The 12,483-nt window shown below is 35.6% G+C and overlaps 1 protein-coding gene across 6 annotated transcripts in view; it reads left to right on the top strand.

The window, feature by feature from the left end:
- Positions 1-12,483, top strand: part of LOC129768812 (cyclin-dependent kinase 14) — a 456,784-nt gene that overhangs the window by 269,429 nt on the left and 174,872 nt on the right. The window lies entirely within an intron of this gene.

Below are 12,483 nucleotides of genomic sequence, written 5' to 3' on the forward strand. Positions count from 1 at the left end.
CCTGGTGATACCGTTTATTAGCTATACAAAATTATTTCCGAGCGGGCACCCGCTTATATACATATTTGTTTCATTTCAACAGCCTGTTTTGAAAGCAACGCTCTCGTAACGCTCTCGTTATCGAAACTTTGAACTTACAGCCCAGTAAAATAATGGAAGACGTTGTCTTACGTCAAAATGACGGTGGGTAATGTCGGAGACATAATCGGAGAGACGAAGGACTAAATGATTCTTTTCGTTGCTTCTTATTCATATTTCAGTGCAGATGCAATGCAAGCAAACTATATGCTTGTACTGAGCGTCGCAAACCATTCTCAAATCTACGAAGCAATGAAATTTGCAAGTTAACTCTAAGCATCAGCATTAATAAACACTGTTGATTGCTCGCTGTCTAGAGCGACATTGAAACACTGAACTTATTAAATATCCAAGTAGTTTTTAAGTGTCTCTTAGCAAAATGACATCTTCAAGCTCCCAAAAACATCATTCCCAAAGAAAAAAACCCCAAATTATACTGTGCAGCGCTTTTCGAAGAACGACAATAGAAAATCCGAAATCGATTGTGTTGTGATGGCGACGGCGATTATACCAACCGCAGTGGTACGAATTTTCACTTCAGTTTTCAACCGAAGAACACAGCTCTTACTGCTGGAAAATACCTTCTTCCCAACCGGATTGCAATCAGTGTTACCGCACGTACAGTTTTATCTAGAAAGGTACAGATTTTTTTCGTTATTTTTGGTACAGATTCTTTACGGCACAGATCACAGATTTTTGTCATAAAGTACAGATTGACACAAATTTTTGCGAGTGTGACATTTCTTACTTTTTTGCTCAGTGTTATTATTTGAAAACACTAGAGATGCATGCAAAAGTATATGTAATCCTTGATGTGAAAAATAGATGTGTGCTTCATGCATGCTTCTATTGTTATCCTGCTTCCAGCATTGTATTGTACAACGTCGGCTAGCGTCCTAGGAATTTATTTCCTACATTAGAGAAACGTCCGTTCTCTTTTGCGTCTAATAAAAACTAACTCTCTTTATTTTTTATTGTATAATATATATATATACAGGTGGTTTTAACAATCTATTACCTCCTCGGAATAGTCTTAGGAAGCGATCTCGCGAAAAGTTCGACCCTATCGTAAACCCTCGAAGTATAATCAAACTAAAAAAACTAATTTACGATAAATTCTACGACCTATGAATCAAACCATCCGCACACAAGGATCGTTTATTCAGGATCGACCCGATCCTATCACGAAACTATGCCCATGATTTACACGATTCGCAAGCAAGTATCATACGCGGATGTATTTATTTTGGCTCGAGCCTACCGATAATTTTGGATAAACTGCAGTAGTAGAAGCGTTTGCAAGATTCGACGATGGGAAACTACAAGACCTGGGAAACGAATTCCTTACCCTAAAAGTAAAGTTGCTCCGGAAGGAAATCTCAGTTTCAGAAAACGAACATGTGTAGCATTAGTGGACAAAAATTGGATGCATAAAAAAATTGACGGTTCACTCGCATTTTCCGCGCTTTGATGTCTTGCTTCTAACGGTCTCACTATGCCTCACTCCTCGGCAACGGTCGAACGATTTTTTTCTCAATATAATAAAACAAGGAATAAGCTTCGGTATCGGCTCAGCAACGACACGATGAACGCAATTCTACGATCAAAAAACTAGAAGTGGGCTATATCTGTGATATAACCGCAAGCTAGATGTAGGATTACCGCTCACTCAGTAATCATTTATTCGAAATATCATCTGAATCAATTTTCAATGCATGAATAAATGAATATTTTGAAAGACTGCTGAGTTTTTATTGCATATATGTGGGTGGACAAGTATGGAATTGTTATGAACATAAAATTCTACTCCTTCGAACGTGTTGGTGGTACTGTAAAGAACCGATGGGTTCGAGTGGCTTTTTAAAACTAATTGAAGATATTTGGTATATGATTCATTTTGTTATTGTGAGAATAATACACGATATTACAGGCAAACAATTTTCCAAGACCATTCCATGCGAAAGCAAAATAGAAACGGAGAGATGTTGGCGTCGTCATTATGCATCATGTCTCAACCGCAGTCCAATCGCGACTGGCGTGATATTTCAAGTGATTGCTATATTTATAGAGATATCGATAGTATGTTTCGAAGCAGTTTTTCAGCTATTGAAACAACTTTTTTGATCAATAAGTGACAATCATATAAATCTTTCGAATGAATTGATTTTCATACCACTTTGTTAAGCCGCCCAAGAGTTATTAACGTTCAAAACCTTGCACTTCAAGCGTCACTCTCTCGTTCCCGACACTTTGAAGTTTCACCCCGGTACAGAAATGAAAGACGTATTCCTACGTCAAAATCTAATTAAACATCGTGACACCACTTAGCTACGATTTGTTATGCCAAATAACACGTTTGAATGTTTTTTTTTGTGGAAAGCTCTAGAATACGCGTGATCCCAGTGCGAGTCAGAATATATTTCTCTGACGAAAAATTTCTCGGTCAGAACGGGAATCGAACCCGAATTCCCGGCATGATAATGTGTGACGCTAATCACGATTCCGATTTTCGAATTTCTGTATGTGGCTGTGGGCTGCTCGCTGGACGAAACGAGAATTAAATTAATATCGCAAACGGATTTGTTTTTACTCTCGCGAGACCCCTGTTTTTTTTGCTCTGTACTGAACTTGCTTTGTGCATATTCTGAGAAAGCATTCTGAAACAAATAGTTTTATCCATTCGTTTAGTACGGCAGCAAAATTGAAACTAAGAGTTGGTCCCAGCTAACGCAAGATTTATTGTGTCGCTTTGTGCCGATTGTTTTCCTGATGTTATGGATATATTTAAATTGTGCCTCTCTGCTACGTTAGTTGCTCGATTTGGTCGAAACAGTTTAACATTTCTAGCAAAGTCAGAACCTGACATTTATTATTAATTATTTCGTAGTTCGTTTCCATGAAATAGAATTTTATTTATCACTAGCTGACTCGGCGAACTTCGCCCAGCCCAACATTGTTTTTTTTTTATATAAATACTTTCAAATACTCACGCAAAATTTCGCCTGAACATCCATTTCTACATTCGAACAAAGAACAATTTCACTAGCGCAAACATCAAATGGACTAACAACGCTTATCATGAGGTAATTGAGAACATATGGGAAATCATTTTTCCGAATTTTCCAACCTTTAGAGTTTTTAGAAAAGAGGAAGAAGACGAATACAACAAATTAAACACGGTTCAAATGGGACCATCGTTTCCTTGGGTTATCCGTTTACCAACACATTTGGCCTTCCATTTTTATTTATATGGATGATAGACGCGAAGAAATGTTTCCTGTCAATTGATGCAAATATCTATGCAGTCTATTAAACAATGGTAGAGTTATAAGCCTTCGATATCTTCAATAATTTCGTTACATGTCGAATTTTTAGATCACCTTTTTACATCCGATAACCTTTCATTGTTGACATGGTTGTTTACGGTAAATGAGAGGTATTTGGACATTTTACGAAGAATAAAAGCTGAATCTTATGGTAGTTCGAAAAACATTTTTATTGTTAATGAGGTGCTTGGGTCAAAGAGTCCATAGCAGTTTATAAAATAATTTTTAAAAAAGGATAGACCCGAAAACAAATCACGCTGATTTTGCCAAACCATCCATATTTATTCGGTAAAGATTTGTCGAATTGGGAGAATCTGAAAGAAGCCTTTTTTTTATCGAATATGCCTTGTTTTCGAAAAATTTGTTACTTATTTTATGGTAAAATTATTCACATGGTAAAAAGGTATTTAAATGAACTTTCTAGAAAAAGAGCATTGAATTGTACCTATGTTACCTACTTCTCTGAGCAATTTTTTTCAAAAAAAATTTTTTTGAGGGTTTTAAATATAGTAAAACCTGTTTTTGTGCGTTTTTAATGCGAATTTTGTTTTTGTGTTATTTTTGCGCGATCGCACAAATAAAAAACCTGCAAAAAATTGAATTTTTTTTTGTGCCGCATTTGAAACAAATGAAGCCATCGGTCATTTTTTTTTATCTTTGCTATGTATTTCGTCGCTCTACATAGGGACTGTGTCAGTTAATTCCCATTTTCATGTTTTGTTTTGTTTGTTTTGAGGTGTCAGTAGGAACTCATTGAAAGGAGCAAAGAGTTGACTTTATGATTTCGCAAGTGAATAGAACGCTTATTAACGTGAAAAAAGGAAATCGAATGTTTATCACGAATGGAATCATTAGGATTTGGATTATTTTCTTAAGAAAATTTTTCCCTATCCAGAAAACGGTCCCTATCTACCGCGGAAATTTTTTTTTAATTGTGTAGCGAACACTATTTTTTGAAGCTACTGGTGAAGTTTAGTACGATTTTTTTGTGCGGTCCCTATCCCCCTCAAAAAAACAGGTTTACTTGTATTGAAACCAGAAGGACCCTAACATGTTTAAACGGTTCTTGTAAACCTGAAAACCTGAAAACATGAAATTTAAAAGGAGATTTATGTTTTTTTTATATCCATTTTTTCTAAGTATCAAATCATGAATGTTTTTGAATAAATATGTATCTTAATGAAGGAAATATATACCTTTCTGATTTTTTGATAAATTTGTCAGGCTTTCCCAAAATTGTAGGATTTTTTCAATCTCGATACCTCAAAATTTATATTAGATTTTTCCAATGTTTTCACCCAAATTTAATTATTTATGACGTAATATATTTTTTTTCAAAGTCGAAAATCCGTGAAGACGATAAGTAATCGGCGAAATGCCTGGAAGGGCACGAGCCCTGGATATATTCTACAAAATAAACAGAGAAATTTTCAGCCTAATTGAATAATAATTATACTATAATATAAATTATACTACTTGCAGTAAATTTTTCGATAATGATTGAATATAGGTTTGAGCAATATATTTTTTTTTATCTATACTTTCTCATTGAGTTGGGCTCACACTTTTTTTTACAAAAAGATATTTTTTTGTTTTTGAGACAGACATATTTTTTTCAATATTGGGTCCTCCTGCATCATAACTACCATGTGACTCCTTTGGACCGGTCCGATTAGGTTTGACTGATGGAGAGGCATGGTAGTTTCGGGGAAAGTTCAGATTTATATTTGCTAAAAAATATATCTCGATAAAAAACATACTTTTAAGGATGTCTGACATGTTATGTGAAAAAAAAATTACGAACTTAACACTAAACCTACCACGAGGGGTCAAATGATCCTTTTTCAACTTTCAGTCAAAATTTTCTTTATTTATAAAGGGTCACTCGACCCGCTGTGGTTGGAATAGGTATACATGAAACATCGGTTGGTTTAGTGTTAAAAAAAGTTTTCTATTTGAACAACTTATAAATAATAATTTTATTTTAAATTTTTGTCTGGGAGGCATCAATGTAATTTTTTCTAGAAATATAATCTAAATACCTTTCATTCCACATAAAAAATGTGAATCGGTCAAGAAATTGCAAAGTTACAAATTAAAAAAAAATCTGAATCACTTGACCTCTATGTTGAATATTTTGTACAATTCCAACACAGCTAAAGTGTTTTAAATATCTGAGGGGATAATGAAAGTGCATCAAATGGGAAATGAGAATAAAATTCATTCCCCTGCTTTATATTGCTCACAAAACCAAGCAAAAAGTATTGAACAAAAAGGTACTCGTGGTAATTCAAAGAAAAAAAGGAATCATTTTTCTCCATTTTTACTTCTATAAGTCAAGTCTCCCGCTGTTAGTTGCCCACAATTTTTTTGTTCGTGGTAATATACACGCGCATAATAATCCATCAAACGTTTTTCCACTTGTGCGATGTGTATGACGAAAAACGACATTGACTGCTCCCTTTTCATCTTTGTGTGTCACTTTTTTTCTCTCTCTCTCTCTCTATTATACAAAATGAATAATTACAAAAATAGATGTTCATGCCATTGCGCATCGGGGGTGTGATGACACTTGAAAAAACGCAACGTGCCATTGGACTTCCTGTAGTACTTTGCTGCATACTGCATTCTGAACAGAATGTATGACACGTCATTGCTATTCACAATTCATTGAGTAGAAAAACAGCGCGAAGGCACTTGCTGTTGTTATATGATTGTATTCTGCAGAATGATGCACGTGGCACGAAGCAAAAAATGAATCACATGTTTTTTTATTACTGTAAACTGATGAAAAGGCAAATACTACATCAATCGGGGTCTAGATATTATTTACGGGTATCAGACTTAAATAAATCGCATCATTAGTAAACCTTTACGGAAACGAAAGCTCACATGTTTGTTCTTAAATTACTTGAACACAGAGAAAATTCCCTAGAGTCATGATTTATTCTACCATTAAGCTTGATCACAAGTGACAAATAAAAAAGAAGAATATACCATTTCCGTTTGTCGCATCATAAAAATCAATCTCATGGTGCACATTTATCACGCACAATGATGATAAAAGCAGCTTTGTTGAACCTGCGGGACCTCCCTCTGACCCACAAACGCCTCGAAAGCAATCTTGTGCCAACACTTTCTGGACAGACCGGAAAAAGTGCAACTCATAAACGAGTGCTTTTTCCATCTATCGTGCGATGGAATTTCTCCTGGGTATTTTCTCGTTCCGCTCTTCCGGTGCGGCACTTCCCCAATCGCAAATTTTCCCATCCATCTTCATCACAGCGCAGATGAGAAAAATTGAAAGCTAAAAATTTCGCTGCGCCAAATCAGGGCTCTCCTGTGTTACACACAATCATAGCGATTTTTGTTGTTGGTGAAAAAGCAGAGCCTTGTTTTGCGTTGTTTGGCTGTTAAATCAACACTACAAAATGGTTTGACTGAGGGTAGAAAAAAGAACAGCACAGAGACGAGATATTTCACATATCAAAAAGATTTTTTTTCCTCGGAACAGGATGATGTCCGTCCCCGTGGGAAATGAGTTAATGGAGGGTGGTGGTCGTCTCTTTCGGGGTTGAATGGCAAGCGGCGAAAAAAAAAACTTTTCGGCGTTTCACTGTCCTTATTTTCAGGGTGAAACGACCTCATCAGCAAAATGAAAAAAGTTTATCGTAGCGTTACGTTTTTGACCCCTTTTCTGATGTACGGTAGGAGTGATGAAAAGTGCCACTAGAGTAATATCTGAGCGTTGATATTTTTTGAGTTTAATTCTTTTCAGAAGTTGTAAATGTAAATCAATTGATTTAAAGCTTACAGTTTGATGATTATTCTTTCAACCTTTGACAGTTTGGGAATCAGATCGAGAAGAATATGCTCTAATCCTTAGAGTACTGAATGGGGGACTTAAGTTCCCCCAAGATTAATTTCACATTGCGAGTTATTGCCAACTTAAAAAAAAATCGTGAGGAGGAACTAAGTGGTCCCACTACATCCTTTACGATGAGGTTGTCTTGAATTGTAGAGGCCTTTGAAAATGCCAATTGAAAAATGTGACTTAAACTCTCGGTCTTGAGAAAGACTATTTTGTCATCGTCGCCACCGACTGGTTGGATGACTCTTGAATCATTTATGATGTTTTAGATTCTCTTGTTTTTTTCTTTGATAGCGAAGTGCTTAAATCTTTCGATTAATTCATCTCTTGTGTATATGCCAAAACATCGGAGAAGAATGAGCCGGAAGATTTAAAGTCTCCACATTCATGAGTCCAATCGCAGAACTGTTCATTGATTGATCTTCTAATCTACCTTTTAAAATTACCTTTTACTATAAAATTCCTAGTACTTCTACCAAAACTCGTCATTATTATATCAAATTATTTTCAGACACGATTCTCGTTCAAGATTTTTCAACCATTTGCGAATAACATGTTTCTCCGTTACATAGAATGAATGTTTGATACACAAAATATGATAGAATAAAAACAGCTAAATCGGACGATTCCTTCCTCGAGTTTTGCTCTATCAACACATTCGGCGATCCGTTTTTATTTATATAGATAGAAGAAGATATAGGAGTGCGTTTTACCACATTAAAATCCATTGTCACATTCGAACAAAGATCAATTTAGTTAGCGCAAACATCAAATGGACTAACAACGTTTGTCACTATGTAATTGTAGAACGTATGGGAATTGATTTTTTCAAAATTTCCCATTTTCCTTCAGAGTTTTCCGAAAATTTTAAATTGTTTGTTTGGTTGGAATATGTTTGGTTGAAATATGTGTAATATTTTTATGAGGCCCCCTCTCCATTCCAGAGGAGAAAGGGGTGTCATACCATCATTGAAACGTTTCTCGTATCCAAAAACCCTCAAATCCCACATTTTGCTCCATTTGCGCGATTAGTTCTCGAGTTATGCAGAAATTTTCGTTTCATTTGATTATTTTGGATTGATTATTTGTATTCGAAAGAAAAACGATTTACTTCCATACAAATGCTAATTAGCTACTTAGGGACGCGATATCAGATTATATCAGTTCCAGCCGAAAGGTTGTTTTCAAGAACTAGCGCTAAAACCAAGATTTGGCTTCGACCTAATTCCAGGCGTGTGGTATGGTTGACGTCTATGGGATCATTGTCGGTTGAGTTCTGGGCAGATACCAGTTGTTAAATTAATAATAAGGTTTTTTCTGTTATTTTTCTAATTCATAACTCGATTACGACACAAAATGAATGCCCTGGAGAAAATTATTTAACTTCTCATTTTTTTTTCATGGGCTTCATGCTGAGGAACAAAACAAAATGCTTTTTATGTTTCAATGGAAATATGAAATTCTTATTACCTGACACTCATATAGAATAAGTAGAAAATTGAAAAAAAGGCTTTTCATTTTTCAAAGTTCGACTCGGCAAAAAATGATTCTCCGGTACCGGTTTATTAGTTAATCTCCAACTAGTCGAATGACTAATGAATCGTGAATCGTGAAACAAAAACAATATGCGGGTGTGATGCAAAAATACAGAAGCACTCTCCATTAGACGGCATGAAAATCAATGCGTTGTGTACAGTTGATTCAATCGTTTTCGCACTAGTATTGACGTATTCAAATTGTAATTCGCTGCGCCTTTAGTCGCTCCTTTTGGTCGATGCATTTAGAATAGCTCAACCTAAACGTGGATGGGATTTATCGCGTTAAGATAATGCTTGACATTTTACAATTGTTCGATTGTTTGTTTCATATACTTTGTTCGTTTTCATATACTAGCTGGCCCTGTAAACTTCGTCTCGCCCAATTTTTTTTTGTTATCAATGCCTTCAAACATTCACGTTTTCTTACTAAGCACACGATCATGGATTCAAACGCTGTTCATTGATTGATCTTCTAATCGACCCTTTAAAATTACGTTTTACTATAAAATTCCCAGAACTTCTACCAAACCTCGTCATTATTCAATTTGCCAATTCTCGTCAATGCTTGATTAGTTCTCGAGTTATGTAGTCCTCCTTTAGAGAGGGGGAGGGGTTCATAACCACCATAGAAACATTCAATGCCCCCTAAAATCTCCATATACCGAATTTGGTTCCATTTGCTTGATTAGTTCTTGAGTTATGCAGAAATTTGTGTTTCCTTCGTACGAGCCCTAAAACCTCCACATGTCAAATTTGGTTTCATTTGTTTGATTCATTCTCGATTTATGTAGAAATTTGTGTTTCATTTGTATGGCAGCCTCCCCCTTGGAGAGGGGGTGAAGTGTATAATCACCATAGAAACATTTCTTGCCTCCTGAAACCTTCACATGCTCCTTCACACCTTCACACTCCTCTATTTGGCTCCATTTACTCGAGTAGTTCTCGAGTTATGCAGATATTTGTGTTCCATTTGTTTGATAGCCCCCCTTAGAGAGGGAGGAGAGGTCTCAAACCACCATAAGAACCTTCCCCGGCCCCAAAAACCCCTACACACAAATTTTCAGGCCGATTGATTCAGTAATGCCCAAGCCTATAAGAATCAGAAAGACAGACAGAAATCTATTTATATATATATACAGCCATTCCATGTCAAACCGATATAGTGGTTCTCAGATTTTCGTGGGAAGTGGAAATTTTGTTCTTTGTCGCAGGGTGGTCCGAAAAATCAGATTTTCCCACTTTTTTCAAAAAATGACTTTTTTAAAAAATTCATAACTTTTTGACTCCTGATCCGATTTAAATGATCAATATATCAAAATTAAGCCAATTAGTTGATCTTGTACTAGAGTTGCACAAAATTTTAATTTTGGTTTCGTTATTAATGATTGTATTTGTTTTTTATAGTTTTCATGGTTTCGGGACCAAAAGCACTATAGTTTTTTATATTTTTTTCTGGAAAGCTGAGAATTTTTCACATAACATATTTGGAAACCAGGGAGGCGTTTTTTTCGTTCTTGAGTTATTTTTTTCAAAGATAACCGATGGTCCGAAAAATCATTTTTTTTCCCTTTTTTCCCACTACAAAAAATCATAACTTTTGATCTACTGGACCGATTCAGATGATCGACATATCAAATTAAAGCCAATAAGCTAGTCTTGTCTGAAAAAAATGTTACACTCTGAATTGAAATGGATTTTGTTCTCGTAATTATGGATTATATTTGTTTTCTATAGCTTACATCGTTTTGGGACCAAGAGCGCCATATTTTTTGTATTTTTTCCTGAAAGCTGAGGTTATTTTCACATAACACATCCGAATACCAGAGAGGTGTTATCTTTCGTTTTTAAGTTATGATTTTTCAAAGTTAACATGTTTTCATTTTTCGTTCAATATTTCTATGTGACTAGACTGGATGTATGTGACTATAATCCAATTAATTAGGAAGTGTGTTATTTTTTCAAGAAAGGCTAGCTAGTAGGCTTTAATTTGATATGTCGATCATCTGAACCGGTCCAGTAGTTCAAAAGTAATATTTTTTTTGAAAAAAGTCATTTTTGGGAAAAAAGGGAGAAATGATTTTTTGAACCATCGGGTAACTTTGAAAACCCATAACTCAAAAACGAAAAAAAACGAATTTTTGGAAAAAAGGGGAAAAAAGGATATTTCAGATCACCCTAAAATGAAAATGTGCACCCTAAAAAAAAAAAAAAAAATACGAGTCTAATAGTTTGCGATAAAGAACGAAACTACCACTTTTGACGAAAATCTGAGAACTACTACAGTGGTAGACATTCGTTTAGCCGCACCCTATTTTTCCTCAATATTTTTAAAAATAAGTCAATTCTTTGTACAGTTTTGTTCATAAAAGATTATTATTGTTTATTTTCATCGAATTCATTATAAAAAAAGTATAAATTCACTTTTTGTTTTCTAAGTAATTCAAATATGTGGAATCAGGGTGGACATTCGTTTAGCATCCTAAAATTTCAATAAAAGCAAATTTGTGCGGCAAATTTCGAGTCCATACGGTAGCTAATATTTAGTATGTCCATCTGCATTTCGGATCACTTTGAAAACTCGATTTGGCATCGAGTCAGACAGCTTTTAAAATGTTGCCATGTTGATAATAGCTCAACATTCCTGAATTACTGCCTTGAGACTGGAAATGTTGTCAAATTGTCATCCGTTTGCATAGACCATCTCGACCAAGATTCTCCATAGGTTCTCTATGGGGTTGCAATCGACTGCCAGCAGGTCATTCAAGAAGCGGAATATCCTACTCGACAAACCATGCCTTCGATTGCTTGGAAACGTGGATCTATGCATAATCCTGCTGAAAAAACGACATCCTCGGTAGCGTTATTCTCAATATGGCCAATCAAAACGTCCTCCTGTAATTAAAGATATTTTTCGGAGTTCATTCGGGTGAAAATGAAACAAATGGGAAGCTTGCTGTGATAGGAAACGGCTTCCCACACTGCCAAACTTCCGCCCCCAAAGTTTCGCTTCGATCTCACGACATGCCGTTGACTTAAATTGTACCAATAGCAACTGTAACAGTCCGGACCATCCAAATTGAACTTTTTTCGCCGGAAAATACAACATTTCTCCATTCTAGTTTCCATTCCATGTATTGCCGGGCGAAAATGAGATGGTTCTGCTTATGGGTGGTGGTCAGTTTCGACTTCCCTTGAGGTTTCTTCCACATGATGTTTGGTGACTCATACAAGATGCGCGCAATATGCCTCTTCGTTACTGGAACAACCTATTCTGCCTTAATGTATGAGCAGGACATCGTTTCTTGGTTGCTTCGTGTCTTATTCGACCTTTTAGACGCAAAGTAACTTTGGTGTTCCCATTTGTTGGTCGTTATATCCCATATTTCAGTAACTATTTAATGAAAATCCGGACCACTTTCTCAGATCGACCAATTTTTGTTACGATCGAGCGATTAGAAAACTTATGTTCACTGAATATCTTTATTATTTTCCGCTCCTCTTCCGTCAATAGAATACCTTTCGCCATTCCTTTCAATTGTGCGTAAATCACTAATTTGATCAACTTTATACGTTGCACATCTAATATTTATCTTGTAAATTGAACATTCCCAAGTATTTTTTTCAAAAACACAGATAAATGCTTGGTGATTTTGCGAAAACTCGATTTCTA

Source organism: Toxorhynchites rutilus, chromosome 2 (genome assembly GCF_029784135.1).
Source record: "Toxorhynchites rutilus septentrionalis strain SRP chromosome 2, ASM2978413v1, whole genome shotgun sequence".
NCBI lineage: Eukaryota > Metazoa > Arthropoda > Insecta > Diptera > Culicidae > Toxorhynchites > Toxorhynchites rutilus.